Source organism: Bos taurus, chromosome 2 (assembly GCF_002263795.3).
Source record: "Bos taurus isolate L1 Dominette 01449 registration number 42190680 breed Hereford chromosome 2, ARS-UCD2.0, whole genome shotgun sequence".
In the NCBI taxonomy this organism is placed as follows: domain Eukaryota; kingdom Metazoa; phylum Chordata; class Mammalia; order Artiodactyla; family Bovidae; genus Bos; species Bos taurus.
This window is the reverse complement of record NC_037329.1, coordinates 21,717,897-21,735,833: the sequence shown is the minus strand read 5'-3', so window position 1 is coordinate 21,735,833 and position 17,937 is coordinate 21,717,897. Positions and strand designations below refer to the sequence as shown.

The 17,937-nt window shown below is 38.1% G+C and overlaps 1 protein-coding gene across 7 annotated transcripts in view; it reads right to left on the bottom strand.

Moving 5' to 3' along the window:
- Positions 1-17,937, bottom strand: part of ATF2 (activating transcription factor 2) — an 83,368-nt gene that overhangs the window by 59,471 nt on the left and 5,960 nt on the right. For 3 of the 7 annotated variants that reach the window (XR_009496809.1, XM_025000418.2, XM_025000433.2), the window contains exon 2: positions 12,952-13,051. The exons of 1 other annotated variant lie outside the window; for it this stretch is intronic. The gene's annotated coding sequence lies outside the window, so the exon portion shown is untranslated. 7 annotated transcript variants of the gene reach the window in all.

The window sequence follows — 17,937 nt, the reverse complement described above, 5'->3', positions numbered from 1 at the left end:
CATTTTTAAAAAAATATATAAATTTACTTATTTTAATTGGAGGCTAATTACTTTACAATATTGTACTGGTTTTGCCATACATCAACATGAATTCGCCATGGGTGTACACGTGTTCCGCATCCTGAACTCCCCTCCCACCTCCCTCCCCTAAGTGTCTCATTTTTAAACCCAGCTAATACTCCATTACATTCACTGAAACCCCATCTAGTGGCGAACAGAGTTAACTATATGCTTATCCATAAAAGCCAACGGTACATAAGAGAAAAATTATTTTTACATAATATTGCTTATAAATGTGGTGAAGAATGTCCTGCTCAACAGAATTGGGTAATTCCTGTGGAGAAATGTGCAAATAGCTACAGTTCTGAGTCCCGGAATCAAAGATGATATAAGAGATAGGAAGAAGAAAGTTCTCCTGAAAGAGAGAGAACGTTTTAGTTCCTCAGTCATCTTGACTCCTTACAGCCCCATGGACTATTGCCTGCCAGGCTTCTCTGTCTCTGGGATTCTCCAGGGAAGAATACTAGAGTGGGTTGCCACTTCCTACTCCAGGGAATCTTCCCCAACCAGGGACTGAACCTGTGCCTCTTGTGTCCCCTGCACTGGCAGGTAGATTCTTTAACCACTAGTGCCACCTGGGAAGCCCCCATTAAATACTAAGGAATGAATAAACTGCTATATGATATGAACCAGATAAGTTTAGATTATGTTACCTATCTCAATAAACTCCTAAAACCAGTAAGAAGATGCAGTTCATATTACTTTGAAAAATCAAAGCAATATTTAAACTCAGTTGAATTCAGGAAACATTTAAACATCACACACAAAGACACAAAGGTGAAAAAAACAAACAGACCCTCCACTCTGAGAAACTTTTAGTCAAGCAGAAGAAAGAAAACAGAAATTCACTACAATCTGGTTAAGAATAAGAGTTAAAATATTAAAAATATAGAAGTAGTTCAGGGAACCAATACAATACTTATAGAAAAGCTTTCTGAAGGAATTAACCCTTGGTATTCTTTTCTACCCCCATGACTACTACTGTCCCATTCTACAAAAGAAGTTCCTTATATACACAGCAGATTATTTTCTAGCCAACCAATAACAATTCCCATTCCTTATACTATTTCCTAATATCTAGCTGAGGTAGCTGTAAAGACAACAGTCGAAGCACCTTCTCCAGCAGGCTTAAATGCTAATCTCAAACCTCTAAATCCAGGTTTATCTCCCTTTCACATCAAGGGTGAAAATATGCTCCTAGGAAAGCATGGGAAGGAGGCTTTGTTCAACTCTAAACTGTCAGAGAAGACAACGACTGCAGATAGAGAACTGTTACTACAGCACACCGCTCTCGGGCAAGCATCTACAAACCCATGAGTTCAGTTCAGTCCCTCAGTCGTGTCTGACCCTTAGCGACCCCATGGGCTGATGAACGCCAGGCATCCCTGTCCATCACCAACTTCTGGAGTTTACTCAAACTCATCTCCAGTGAGTCGGTGATGCCATCCAACCATCTCATCCTCTGTTGTCCCCTTCTCCTCCTGCCCTCAATCTTTCCCAGCATCAGGGTCTTTTCAAATGAGTCAGCTCTTCCCATCAGGTGGCCAAAGTATTGGAGCTTCAGCTTCAAATCCTCCGTCTTTCCAATGAATATTCATGACTGATCTCCTTTAGGATGGACTGGTTTGATCTCCTTGCAGTCCAATGGACTCTCAGGAGTCTTCTCCAACACCACAGTTCAAAAGCAACAATTCTTCAGTGCTCAGCTTTTTTTATAGTCCAACTCTCACATCCATACTTGACTACTGGAAAAACCATAGCTTTGACTTGATGGACCTTTGTTGGCAAAATCATGTCTCTGCTTTTTAATATGCTGTCTAGGTTGGTCATAGCTTTTCTCCAAGGAGAAAGCGTCTTTTAATTTCATGACTGCAGTCACCATCTGCAGTGATTTGGGAGCCCAGAAAAATAAAGTCAGCCACTGTTTCCCCATCTAATTGCTATGAAATGATGGGATGGGATGCCATGATCTTTGTTTTCTGAATGCTGAGTTTTAAGCCAACCTTTTCACTCTCCTCTTTCACTTTCATCAAGACGCCCTTTAGTTCTTTTTCATTTTCTGCCATAAGGGTCGTGCCATCTGCATATCTGAGGTTAATGATATTTCTCCCAGCTATCTTGATTCCAGCTTGTGCTTTATCCAGCCCAATGTTTCTCATGATGTACTCTGCATATAAGTTAAATAAGCAGGGTGACAATATACAGCCTTGATGTGCTCCTTTTCCTTTTGGAACCAGTCTGTTGTTCCAAGTCCAGTTCTAACTGTTGCTTCCTGACCTACATACAGGTTTCTCAAGAGGCAGGTCAGGTGGTCTGGTATGCCCATCTCCTTCAGAACTTTCCACAGTTTATTGTGATCCACACAGTCAAAGGCTTTGACATAGTCAATAAAGCAGAAATAGATGCTTTTCTGGAACTCTCTTGCTTTTTCAACGATCCAGCAGATGTTGGCAATTTGATCTCTGGTTCCTCTACGTTTTCTAAAACCAGCTTGAACATCTGGAAGTTCACGGTTCACGTACTGTTGAAGCCTGGTTTGGAGAATTTTGAGCATTACTTTACTAGCATGTGAGATGAGTGCAACTGTGAGGTAGTTTGAGCATTCTTTGGCATTGCCTTTCTTTGGGATTGGAATGAAAACTGATCTTTTCCAGTCCTGTGGCCACTGCTAAGTTTTCCAAATTTGCTGGCATATTGAATGCAGCACTTTCACAGCATCATCTTTTAGTATTTGAATAGCTCACCTGGAATTCCATCACCTCCACTAGCTTTGTTTGTAGTGATGCTTCCTAAGGCCCACTTGACTTCACATTCCAGGATGTCTTGCTCTAGGTGGGTGATCACACCATATCGATTATCTGGGTCGTGAAGCTCTTTTTTGTATAGTTTTTCTGTGTATTCTTGCCACCTCTTCTTAGTATCTTCTGCTTCTGTTAGGTCTATACCATTTATGTCCTTTATTGAGCCCATCTTTGCATGAAATGTTCCCTTCATAACTCTAATTTTCTTGAAGAGATCTCTAGTCTTGCCCATTCTATTGTTTTCCTCTTTCTTTGCATTGATCACTGAGGAAGGCTTTCTTATCTCTCCTTGCTATTCTTTGGAACTCTGCATTCAAATGGGTGTATCTCCTTTTCTCTTTTTGCTTCTCTTCTCTTCACAGCTATTTGTAAGGCCTCCTCAGACAACCATTTTGCTGTTTTGCATTTCTTTTTCTTGGGAATGGCCTTGCTCCCTGTCTCCTGTACAATGTCATGAACCTCCGTCCACAGTTCATCAGGCACTCTATCAGATCTAGTGCCTTAAATCTATTTCTCACTTCCACTGTATAGTCAAAAGGGATTTGATTTAGGTCATACCTGAATGGTCTAATGGTTTTCCCTACTTTCTTCAATTTAACTCTGAATCTGGCAATTAGGAGTTCATGATCTGAGCCACAGTCAGCTCCCGGTCTTGTTTTTGTTGACTGTATAGAGCTTCTCCATCTTTGGCTGCAAAGAATATAATCAATCTGATTTCACTGTTGACCATCTGGTGATGTCCATATATTGAGTCTTCTGAAAAAATGTGGTCCACTGGAGAAGGGAATGGCAAACCACTTCAGTAGTCTTGCCTTGAGAACCCCATGAACAGTATGAAAAGGCAAAAAGATAGGACACTGACAGATGAACTCCCCAGGTCGGTAGGTGCCAATATGCTACTGGAGATCAGTGGAGAAATAACTCCAGAAAATGAAGGGACAGAGCCAAAGCAAAAACAACCACCCAGCTGTGGATGTGACTGGTGATTGAAGCAAGGTCTAATTCTGTAAAGAGCACTACTGCATAGGAACCTGGAATGTTAGGTCTATGAATCAAGGCAAATTGGAAGTGGTAAAACAGGAGATGGCAAGAGTGAACATCAACATTTTAGCAAACTAAAATGGACTAGAATGGGTGAATTTAACTCAGATGACCATTATATCTACTACTGTGGACAAGAATCCCTTAGTAGAAATGGAGTACCCACCAAAGTCAACAAAAGAGTCCAAAATGCAGTACTTGGATGCAATCTCAAAAGCAACAGAATGATCTCTGTTCGTTTCCAAGGCAAACCATTGAATATCATGGTAATCCAAGTCTATGCCCCGACCAGTAATGCTGAAGAAGCTGAAGTTGAACATTTCTATGAAGACCTATAAGACCTTCTAGAACTAACTCCCCAAAAAGATGTCCTTTTCATTATAGGGGACTGGAATGCAAAAGTAGGAAGTCAAGAAACACCTGGAGTAACAGGCAAATTTGGCCTTGGAGTACAGAATGAAGCAGAGCAAAGGCTAATAGAGTTTTGCCAAGAGAACACAGTGGTCATAGCAAACACCCTCTTCCAAGAACACAGGAGAAGACTCTACAACCTATACTGGTAGGAAAATCACTGGCATGAAGAGTACACAGAGGGTTCTACACAAGATTTAAGAAGTCAGTTTCTTTAGTTTCTCTAATCTCTCTTTTAACTCTTCTAATATTCTTCATCTTCCCTCTCCTTGTGATTTACTGCCAAGGTTTCTACTTTCCACCTTTCAACAAATATCTGAGGGTCTAATTTGTGCTTCACTCTATGCTATGTGCTAGGGATGTAGTAGTGAACTAAGATACTCTCAAGACTATTTGCTATCAAGACTTCCAGAATAGTGACGGAGTTTATACTAGCTAATCAAATATCCAGCTCAGACTTCTCTTTCCAGTTTCTAGGACAATTCCACATATAAACATGTGTATGTTCTTCATATTTTTTCTATTTCATTGCTATAAGGCATTTTATTTTAGAACTCCAAACATGGTTGAAGGTATAGTTTAAATTTTGTTTGTTATAACAGAGTCATAGCAGTATCCACTACTAAGTATACCACATAAATGATCAATCTTACATAATATAATTCTAAAAAAAAATCTTTAAAGCTTAAGGTTTATTTGGGGTTCACAAAGAGGTCATTGCTATTTTTGGATATTATGAACTAAATTACACTTGCTGAATTAAGACTTTGTAAAGAACTTTAAATTTGCTCTCAGAAAAATACAGAAAAAGAAAGAATAATGTACAAAAATACACAAATATTTTTTAATTAAAAAAAAAAGAATATTACAATTTCCTTTAAAATACAATTATTTAAATAATTGTACCTAATACAGGACCTAACAGAAACAGAAGATATTAAGAAGAAGTGGCAAGAATACACAGAAGAACTATACAAAAAAGATCTTAATGACCCAGATAACCATGATGCTGTGATCACTCACCTAGTGCCAGACATCCTGGAATGCGAAGTCAAGTGGGCCTTAGGAAGCATTACTACGAACAAAGCTAGTGGAGGTGATGGAATTCCAGCTGAGCTATTTCAAATCCTGAGAGATGATGCTGTTAAAATGTTAGCAATATGTCAGCAAATTTGGAAAACTCAGCAGTGGCCACAGGGCTGGAAAAGGTCAGTTTTCATTCCAAACCCAAAGAAAGGCAATGCCAAAGAATACTCAAACTATAGCACAATTGCACTCATCTCACACACTAGCAGAATAATGCTCAAAATTCTCCAACTAGGCTTCAACAGTGTGTGAACTGAGAACTTCCAGATGTTTAAGGTGGATTTAGAAAAGGTAGAGGAACCAGAGATCAAATTGCCAACATCCACTGGATCATAGAAAAAGCAAGAGAATTGCAAAAAAACATCTATTTCCACTTCATTGTATACACTAAAGCCTTTGACTATGTGGATGACAACAAACTGTGGAAAATTCTTAAAGAGATGGGAATACCAGATCACCTTACCTACCTCCTGAGAAATCTGTATGCAGGTCAAGCAGCAACAGTTAGAATGGGACATGAAACAATGGACTGGTTCCAAAGTGGAAAGGAGTATGTCAAGGCTTTATATTGTCACCCCGCTTATTTAATTTATATGGAGAGTACATCATGTGAAATGCTGAGCTGTCTAGGTTTGTCACAGCTTTTCTTCCAATGAGCAAGCGTCTTTTAATTTCGTGGCTGCAGTCACCATCTGCAGTGAAAAAGCTAGCTTAAAACTCAATATTCAAAAATCTAAGATCATGGCATCCAGTCCCATCACTTTATGGTAAATAGATGGGGAAACAATGGAAACAGTGACACTTTGTTTTCTTGGGCTTCCAAATCACTGCAGATGGTGACTGCAGCCATGAAATTAAAATATGTTTGCTCCTTGAAAGAAAAGCTATGACAAACCTAGACAGCATGTTAAAAAGTAGAGACATTACTTTGCCAACAAAGGTCTGTCTAGTCACAGCTATGATTTTTCTAGTAATCGTATAGATGGATGTCAGATATGGATGGACTATAAATAAAGCTGAATGCAAAGAATTGATGCTTTGAACTGTGGTGTTGGAGAAGACTCCTGAGAGTTCCTTGAACTGCAAGGAGATCAAACTTTCAATCCTAAAGGAAATCAGTCCTGAATATTCATCAGAAGGACTGATGCTGAAGCTCCAATAATTTGGCCACCTGATGCAAAGAACTAACTCATTGGAAAAGACCCCGATGCTGGAAAGACTGAAGGCAGGAGGAGAAGGGGATGACAGAGGATGAGTTGGCTGGATGGCATCACCAACTCGATGGACATGAGTTTGAGCAAGCGCAGCGAGCTGGTGATGGACAGGGAATCCTGGTGTGCTGCAGTTCATGGGGTTACAAAGAGTCGGACAAAACTGAGCAACTGAACTGAACTGAAATTCTGCCACATTATTAAATAGTATCAGGAGTCTCCAACCTTTATTGGCACCAGGGACCAGTTTTGTGGAATACAATTGTTCCACAGATGGAGGTGGAGGATTGGGGTGGGGGTGGATGGTTCAGGTGGTAATCTGAACCCATGAGGAGAGTGATGGGGATTGGTGCATGGCACAAAGCTTCACTCACTTTCCCTGATGCTCATCTCCCACTGTGCAGTCCAGTTCTTAACAGGCTGAGAACAGGTACTGGTCTGCAGTTGGGGGGTTAGGGACTCCTGATAAAAATCATTAAATTTTAAATGTCATTTTAATGGCTATATAGTATTCCATATAGATCTACAGTGTCATACGGATACAACATATTTATAACTAATTCTCTATTACTCCATTATGTGTGTGTGTTAGTGGCTCAGTCGTGTTGACTCTGTGACCCTATGGACTGTCACCCATCAGGCTCCTCTGTCTGTGGGTTTCTCCAGGCAAGCACATACTGGTATGGGTGCTTGCCTGGGAAGCACCATACCAGAAGGGAAAGGTATGCCATTCCCTTCTCTGGGGGATATTCCTGACCCAGGGATTGAAAGTAGGTCTCCTGCAGTGCAGGTGAATTCTTCACTGTCTGAGCTCTATTACAACTATTCTCTTACTGATTTTCATCATCAGTTACTATTTTTGAGGACAAATCTTTGTGTAATATCTGTAATTATTTCCATTAGATGAATTTCTAGAACTGAAACTACTATATCAAAGTGAAGGCACATTTTTAAGACTTAATTTATATTGCTAAACTCTTCAGACACATAACACTGACTTCTACTTTACCTGTAAGTGTACAGAAAGACCTAATTTCTCAATGCTCACACCAACAGTGAATATTTAACATTTTTGTTAAATTAGTGGGAAAAAAATTTTTAAGTTGCATATCCTGACACACAAATGAGATTGAACCTTTTCATATATATATTGGCTCTTTGTAATCTCTAAACTGCTTCCTTTGCCCAATCTTTTTTAAAAAATGGAAGATATCTGACATACAACATTGTGTAAATTCAAGGTGTAAAATACGCTACCTTGATACATTTGTATGTTGTAGTACAACTGACATTGTATATTTATTTTACATTACCTAATTATAGTACAATATTGTTGTCTATATCCATTATACTGTACATTAGATCATCCTAGCTTACTCCTTTCAAATCTGTATCCTTAAACATCAACTTTATCTATGCCTTTTGCCCATTCAAAAAAATAAAATGTTAGTCCAAAATTCTCTCTTGAATACAGGTCAGAGGCTCTTTCTTATAACATGGATTTCTGATTATTTACCTCATTGTATTCCTGATCTAGTCCTAACTATGCAAACTACAAATGATGCCCTAAACAGTGAAATGACTTACTCAAGGTAAAAAATGGTATGAGAAATTTCTCCTGCTATACTGTGCCTGCCAGCTGGCAAGCTTTGCTATACTGTGCATATGAACTGTCTTGTGTTGCAATTCTTTGCTTACCAACTATACAGCAATTTTATGTAAACCACTTTAAAAAAATAGTACAGAAAGACTCTCTGGGAACTTGTAGAGTTACTCAATAGACCCATTATCAAATAAAACCACACATAATATAAGACGCCAATTAAAAAATCCTAATGAAGAACACTTTAAGGAAAGATGAAAGGAAGGAAATGGTTGAAATTAACCAGCAAACCATTTCTTGTAACTTAAAATGAATAAAAAGACAACCTTCCAAGGAAAAACATAAATAAGGGTATCTTCACAGGAGACAGATTAGTCAGGCCATTGAGGGAGCAGCCTGTCTAAGTACAGAGTGTGGGAACCTGGACAAGAAGAGAAAGGTGCTCATGGGGGGAAGAGGTTGGGCTGGACAGGAGACTGAGTTAGGTGAGGAAAGATCTGTCTATGCAGGCAGGGGGAAGCAGTCTGATGTGGGATGTCGGTGCCCCAGAAGGGTGAGGAGGCATCCACGTGAGGTAAAGAACAGGGATGGCATCAGCCCAAGACAGGATATCAGGACCGAGCAAGAGGATACCTACCTGCTGAGAGGAAAAGGCCTGGTGGCAACAGGCAATTCATTACATGTAACGCAGGTAATGAATGAATAAGTGAATTTCTCAAGGATACAGTGGATGAAAATAGGCAACACTATACAGAGGATGGAAATAATTACACAGAATAAATCCTGATGATGGGATTTAGAGATATTGGTATGAACTCATGATTTTCAATGTAAACATACAGAAACACAGATGATAATATGTGTATAAATATGCACATATATTCACATACTTCCCTAGCTGTGTCACTGAGAGGGCCTAGGAACACTGATAACACATAAGCAAGAAGCCCACTTAGCACCCAGACCTTGATGTCAAAATGCCATTTTCAACCAAAAGGAACCTGGGATCCTTGAAGAATTGGTTGATTCCAGGGCTGAAGCAGGAAAAATACATGATGGGCCTTAAGTACCTTGTGCAAGAAAGAAGGAATACTATGGATTTAGTCAGAAAGTGGCTAGATCTCAGACAATTTCAGAATCAAAATAAATGACAGTAATAGATATTATAAATAAAATAGGATTTCATTAATCTGATATAAAAGATATATACCAATATAGAAGAATAAACTGAAAGTTTGATTAGACAGGATACTTACATCCTCTCAAACTATCTCCCCATAAAATACATTTTAATTACTAAAGACAAAAGAGTAATATACAGTACAAATGCCTGGCAAACATCACTTTACTCAAGTGATACAAGTTAACAATACTAAAAATAAGAAAAATCAGTATCCATATCATTGCAACCAAAGGGTTGCAATGAGGAGGTCACAGCATCACTTTCATGATAGTCATGCCAAAGACACATAATCTGAATCTAATCATGAAGAAATACTACACAACCCCAAATTGAGGTAAATCCCCTCAAAACAACTGGCCCATAATTTTCAAAGTGCCAAGTCAAGGAAAGATCAAGGAACTGTTTCAGATCGAAAAAGACCAATGAGTCATGACAACTAACTGCAACATGAGATTCTAGACTGAATCTGTTTGCTATAAAGGACAGACATTATTGGAATAACTGGCAATACTTAAATATAATGTACAGATTAGATGATAGCAATATTTTAAAATTAACTTCTTGATTTTCATGGTTGTATTATGATTTAAGAGGAGAATGTCTTATTGTAGAAAATAAAGTACTTGCAGGAATGGGACATCATGCTAGCAACTTATCTTAAAAGGTTCTGAACTAAAAAAAACTAAAAATAAAAACGGAAAAACTTACAGGAGGAGCTTAAAGTGTATAGAAATAACATGCACTATCATAATTCACATATAACCATTATATAATTAGCATCATGTAACTTAGCAATAGTTAAGAGAATATACTAAAATATACAAATTCTCTTAACAATTCTCTGATTGTTTCTGGATTATAACTTTCATATTGTGTCAAAGAACAGAAAAACTATGTTCTGTATTGAAAGTTAAGAGCAAACAGAATAATAATTTCTATATCTGAATAAAGACTTGAGAGGTGACTAAAATTTAGACAATTAGCTGTCCTATAGGCAACTCCCTTGTTTAAAACATGAAATGTGGGTTAAACATTTTAAGATAGACAATATTAAACATATTAAGATAGACAATCCTTTACCCTGTAATATCAATATTCCCATGCCATTTTTAATTATATTATTCAAATGATACAACTGATAAAAATATCTGCTTTTCTTAGATCTCCTATCAAAAACAAGTAAAAAGGAAATCACTTCATAGAAACTAGTATGAGCAAATGAATCTTTGAAAACAGAAGTGGGGGAAATGAATCCGTTTCTGGTGGTTAATTTCAGAAATCACTACATTCTAAAATATGAATTTTACTCATCTTCTAGTTATAGAACTACAAATGTTGTAACCTCTACATTTAAAACATGTACTCAAGTTTCAAAGCAGATTTCTGAAATACAGATAATATTTAATGTGACCTATGATGTGCAGAATTCCCAAACATTTCTAATACAAATATATTTTATGAAATTTATTTGAAGATATTTGACTATTTGTACCTGATACTGCATTAAGAATAAGGTATGTTTCCTGACCTCAAAATTAGTTTAGTAAGGAAGACAAACAAGTGAAAATAGTAATACTAATTTAGTGATATACATACAATAATAAAGATATACACAGGTGCTATGGGAACATAGGGAACAGGGAGTATACTAGAGCTGGTTACCTTTCTTCCCCACCCGTAATCCCCTCTTAGAGCCAGATGGCCAGCAAAGGGCAATCCTATATTTCCATTACCCGACATACCTGTTTCATTCAGGTAAACCAGGAAAGACATCTGAATAAGTTAAGCCAATCAGAATACCTCTTCAAGAAATGTGTTAAAAAAAAAAAAAAAAAGTCAACCAGAGCTATACATGAGACATTTAAAATCATACTCAGGATTCACAGACACCTTCTATCATGTTCATACTGATAAGAAATTAATGAAAGCCAGAATGGAGCAGGCACAGAAAACAGGGACAAAAAACCATGTAGCCAAGATGAGTGAAATGAAGCCTGATGCTTTCTGTGACTGGGTCAAGTGAGAATCTTTTCTATACTGAGTATGAGCTCTTCTTTTCTCTAAAGTTAAATTTATCTGATCTTCTACCCCGTCATTAAGACAAGTACCTAACCAACCCTGGAGAGACAAAGGATCTGCGAAGGGTACTAAAGGAAGTAATGCCTGGACTTAAGTCTTCTCAAAGAAAAAAGAGATGATGTTTTGGGCAGAGGAAATAGCAGAATACACAGAAGGATGGATCTCCAAGAACCTCTAATGGCTAAACTATGGGCTATGTGATTGAAGAAGAAGACAGCTGGGGCCACAGCAGGAAGCAAATTTCAAAGGGCCTTTAGTGCCCGAGCAAGGAGTCTGGAGTCCAACCTTATTCCCTTATCTGACCCCTACCCTGAGGTTATAAACTATGGCCCTGTGCCAAAATGTTAAAGTTTTTCAACTTTCTAAATAGTCGAGGGGTGTGTGTGGGGTGGGAGGGGCGGAGGAGAGAAAGAAGCAATAGAGACTATATGTGACCCCCATAAAGACTAAAATCTTACTATTTGGCTCGTCAAAGAAGTTTGCTTAATCTTGCTATTAAAAATGGGAAGATTCATGTTGAGGTTTGACAGAAAATAACAAAATTCTGTAAAGCAATTAAAAAATAAATTTAAAAAATTTAAAGAATTAAATAATAAAAAATGTAAAGATTTTAAATAGGTGATTTAGATCATCAAAGGGGCATTTTGGCAACATCACTAATAGAAGTGTGGAGGATGATTAGTGAGAGTAACACCATGCATAAGAAAATCAGTCACAAACATCTAGATTCAGGAAAGAGAATGATGATTTATACTCAAACAATGCCAGTCAAAATGAGAGGAAAGGAGAAGTTATGCTCTTATGATTAGGTCTCTAATCCTTAACAGTGTCTGGATACCCTTGCATGGACTGGCCTCTGACACCCACCGCATTCTTATGATACCTTGATTTTCTGGCAGTAGTAATGCAAACTTTAATCAGCTCACTCTCTCATCCTAGAGTGCTTTTACTTCCCATTCATCTGTTTCTTAGTTAATGCCACTCACCACTGATCTTCCTCCCTCCACTTTCTCCATACCCTGTAATTTCAAATGTCTCTTTTAGCAATCCAGTTATTGAGCACATCCAAGAGAGTAGGACTTTCTGTCCAAATTGTTTTTAAAATATAGAAAATATCTCAAGGATTAACTCCTGTTACTATCCTTATGAAGTCCTACAAGAGCTGCGACTTTCATACTGGGACCCTTTGCTATAAAGGACTCCCTAGTCAGACAAGTTAGGACCCTTTGAATTAAAATTATGTACTTTTATGTAAAGTCTTTGGTGTGCTTTTATATGCTGATATGCATTGTAGCTCCAAAAGGACATCTCCAAATCTGCCAAACCTCAGAATTTTTTTTTTTATTAAACAATAGTCAATATGGTAGGACACTAACATTCTGAGGATTGCTGTCTGGAAATACCTCTTTAATAATATTTGAGAGACAATCACAAAATAAAAGGCCACTTTTGCAGTAAAAACTTAAAATCTCTTACCTTTCTAGCTGGTAGGCCATGAGCTTTATCTACTCTGCTGCCAGGTATCTGTCAGCTCTTATCAAGTAAGCAGTGCTTCTCAAGCTTCCATCTAAATATCCTTAGGGCAAAGGAGAGACAGAAAAGAGAAAACTCATTACTCTGCAAGAGCTAAATAACTTCACTACAAAAATTTATAATAGCTATTTTACATTTTAAAGTGCATGTGAATTTTGCCTTCCATTCCATTATTTAATATAAAAATTAAGGTTCCCTCAAAAATCTTCCAGGAAGATACTTATCCTGTGGCCTCCCACAACTCCTGGCACACTGCCACCTATTAGAGGTGTAATAGTTTCAAGGATGGAAGCATGGTAATGGAGTCTTGGTGAAAAGAGAAAAATAAAACTTTTTAATGCAACAGAAGGGAGAGGTAGTCATAGCTGATCTGTAAAATGGCAGTGCTGAATCTGAGCAGCAAAATTCTTAGAGTGAACATATTAATAGTTCCTCCTGTATCTGTGTGCTCTACACAACAGTTTATGTGGTTCTTATTTGAAAACAACTTGACTTTTTTACACCTGTATCAGCTAGGATTAGGTTTAGCGGTGAGTGAGAAAACTCAAAATAACAATGGCTTAAGTGAGTCAAAAGTTTATTTCTCACATGAAAACAGGCAGTCAGAACCATGACCATTAGGAACCCAGGTTCCTTCTATTTTGCAGTTTTGCCATCTTCAACATGTGCCATCTCCATCATGGCTTAAAATAACTGCTCAAGGTCTAACCATCACATCAGATGACAAGAAGGAAAATGGGGAGATGAGTGATAGCCTCCTTTCAAGGACACTTTTCAGAAATTTTACAGGAAACCTCTATTCTGGTCAGAACTTAAGTCACATGGCTAGAGCTAGCAGGGAAGCCGGGAAATACATTCTTTATTTCATCATATGCTCAAGGTGGGGGTGGGGGGAAATGGAGCATCTACAATAAGGAAAAAAGACGAGAATGAATATTGGTGGATAGTTTTTTCTATCATCATACTCTGGTCATTCTAAAATGGAAGATGGTTGGATCCCTTGTAGAGATGCCTTATCAGTCCACTGATGGGAGCTTTCAAAAGTAGATAGTTCTGCTAGCAGCCAAGGAGCAAGACCAATGTTAATAAGGACTTCTCTAAATATGCAAGACCAATCTGTATCTGAAGACCAGAGTAAAGAAACAACGTAAATAGCTAAGGTTTGGAAGGATAATCTCACTAGGTTTTCCATAAACTTTCCATAAAAATGATTACACGGGACCGTTAGGTAAGTAATGGAGTGCCTAAGATGAAATTGGGTAAGAACCTGTTAGAAAGCTCAGATATTAACTGCATTAGGAAAAGGCAGGAACTTTGTTCCTGAACAAAGTTAAAGGGAAAATCAACTTTTCTCTACATTTGAGTGCTGAGCTCCCTTACGTGAGAGCCAAGTGTGAATTTGAAGCTCCTTTTCCTTATTGCACAAACTGTTGAAAAGAGAACTTGTCCTTTACCTTGAATAAGGTTGGCTGAAAAGGCCTTAATATGTTTAAAACTTCTGATGCAAATACCAAAAGCGATAATGACTCTTTATTTCAAAGCTGGCAACAAAATTCTGTTTTATATACAGACTATTCCTTAAAGGAAAAGGGACCAGAAGAGGGTATTCTGCTAGACAAATGTAAAATGGGGACTATGAAAGGAGCAGCAATTCAAAGGACAAATGGCTCTGTGGGATAGCTCAAAGTTTCACATCTTCCAGAGAGAGATAAATTTCTGCAAATTATCTTTCATGGAAATGCTTAAGTATGGCTTCAGATTTTCCTATTGAATATTTGCATTTAGTTCAGCAGCTGCTTACAAAAGACCAGGAACTTATATCTAGAAAGCAGCAAGATAGCCTTATGATCTTTACTTCAAGCAAAAGCAAGAACATTAAGCCAGCCAGCTGAATCTGCCAAACAGAGCTCATGTTTAATGCATGCAAGGTTAAGCTAATTATCTAGACTTTGAAAAACATTAAAAATAAAGGTTTATTTGTTTGTAACTTGAAGGGCACAAATGTAAGGACTCTCTCCTTTACTACTACTACCCTACCCCAGCTACTGTGTATGTGTGTCTTATACTTGGATAAAATCGACTTGTAGGTAAGAGGTAGGATCTGTCTGCTAAAGGGGACAAACACTACTAATGACAAGTATTCAGGAAAGAGAAATTGGGGCAAGGAACAGGGCCCAAAAAGGTAGACATCAGTGTGAGAAAGGAATTAATTCTACTTAAGGGTGATTCTGGGAGAGAAGCTAGCTTCTGGCCTTGTGGGAGCAGAAGAGCTAGGTGGGTGGGGGAATAGACTTTCAAGGCAGCAACATTCAGACAGGTGTTTGTATTACTGCAGATACACTAAGACTTTTCAAGGGACTCATAAGTAAGACATGTTTTAAGAACATCAATTCTTGTATCTTCAACTTCCCTATGTTTGCTTTCCTAATAATAATCTGCCTGCTTTCCCTAAGTGCTCATAATTCCATACTTGAAAAGAAACCCATACCTCTTAGCCATATCAAATATTATTACAATGCATTGCCCTGGATTGTAAAAATCTCCATGGAACAAAACAAGGGGATGATTTAAAATAAGAGTGTCTTAAAGCCTCCATTAATCAAGGCACCCTTAAAATAGTGCTGTTAAAGCAAAGCATGGCTTTTTAAGAATGGTGTCGTGCCTTGTGTTGAGGCATGTTTTGAATTCAGATGTACTGAACAATGTGATGACAGGAACAAAAACCCTTTCATTTAATGATTGCCTCTTCTATTCTCAAAATACTGTGGAAAAATGCATTGTCCTGAGAGTGAGCTTCATGAGAACAAAGCAAAGAGGAAATCAATAGGAAACTCTGTAAAGTTCAATTTATATTTGTTGCAAAGAAGTAGGATAAGGTGATGTGATCAAAATAGTTTAAAGCATTAAAATACCCTGGATTCAAATAAAATTATTCTTAATTATAAGTTCAGTCAGAAAAAGGAACAATAAAAATGCTCAATTGTTAAAGGTGAATTAAGTCGTTTGTTTTTTTAAACCAATGACAGATTGAATCACTAAGGATCACAGTTGACGCTCGAACAACTCAGGGCACCAATCTTCCATACAGTCCAAAACCTGACTGTAACTGAAGAGATGTCCTCTGTATATGTGGATCCTCCACTTTTGCAGTTCTGCTCCCACAGGTTGAACTACTGGCAGGTGACGCAGTAATATTGTATATACTACTGAAAAAAATTCACGTAAGTCAACCCATGCAGTTCAAACCTGTGTTCATCAAAAATCAACTGTACTTAGAATGGTGTCAATATCTTGAAAAGTCAGAAATCATTTTTTTTTCAGCTCGCTGTGTCTGACTCTTTGTAACCCCATAGACTGCAGCATGCCAGGCTTCCCTGTCCTTCACTATCTCCCGGAGTTTGCTCAAACTCATGTCCATTGAGTCAGTGATGCCATCCAAACATCTCATCCTCTCTTGCCCGCTTCTCCTCTCGCCCTCAATCATTTCCAGCATCAGGGTCTTTTCCAATGGGCTGTCTCTTCACATTAGGTGGCCAAAGTACTGAAGCTTCATCATCAGTCCTTCCAAAGAATATCCAGGGTTGATTTCCTTTAAGATTGACTGGTTTGATCTCCTTACTGTCCAAGGGACTCTCAAGAGTCTTCTCCAACACCACAGTTTGAAAGTATAAATTCTTTGGCGCTCAACCTTCTTTATGGTCCAACTCTCACATTCACACACGACTACTGGAAAAACCATAGCTTTGACTATACAGACCTTTGTCAGCAAAGTGATGTCTCTGCTTTAAAACTTTTCTTCCAAAGAGCAAGCATCTTTCAATTTCATGGCCGCAGTCACTGTCCACAGTGATTTTGGAGCCCAATTAAATGAAATCTGACACCATTTCCACTTTTTCCCCATCTATTTGCCATGAAGTGATGGGACTGGATGCCAAGATCTTCATTTTCTGAATGATGAGTTTTAAGCCAACTAAAACTAAACTTACAAAGAAAAATTTTAAGAATCAACTTAGAAATGTGCAAGAGTACACAGTTCATCAAATTATTTTCAGGAGTATGAGTATACTAGACAGAATGGTTGCCCAAAGATGTCCGCACCCCGATCCCCCTGGAATCTATGAATAGGTTATGTTACAGAGCAAAATGGACTTTGCAGATATAAAAATGGTCACAGATTCTGAAACAGGAAGGTTATCCTGGGTTATCCAAATGGGCCAATCTGATCATATGACCCAGTGAGAGCAGAGAACTTTCTCTGTCAGATTCTGACAGTAGCAGAAGTCAGAGATAAGCAAGAGATAGACTTTACTTGCCATTACTTGAGGCAGCGATACTGAAAGCATTTTAGCTTCTACAAGTGAAGACCAGCTCCAACTGACAGTCAACGAGGCAAGAGGAACGGCAGTCCTGTAACTGTATGCAGTCAACAATCCAAACAAACTGGAAAGTGGATTCTTCCTCAGAGACTCCCCACTTCCCCAAAAATGTAGCTCTGTGAGCACACTGATTTAGACTTTGTAAGGTCCTAAAAAGAGGGCCCAGCTGGACTTCTGACAAAAGTTGTGAGATAAATTTCAATTGTTCTATAATGCAAAGTATGTGGTTATCTTTGATGAGGAATAGAAAATTAATAAAGCAAAAACTGTAGGACTCGGGAGGACAGGCTTGCAGACCAAGGAGCTGCAAAGATTTATTAGAGTTTTCTCTGTGATCTAATTTCCTTCTCATATCTTGGTAAGCACCAAAAAAAAAAAAAAAAAAAAAGCCAAGAAATGATCCTAGAACTCACACTGGGAACAGCAGTATAGTCATAATAAACCTAAGAAGCTGAAAACCTGAAGGTGTAAGCTAGAAGGACTTCATTCTCCTTTCAAGGTTTAAGATTCTTTGAATTTCTAAGCTAGGAAAAATTTAAATGGTATGATTTCA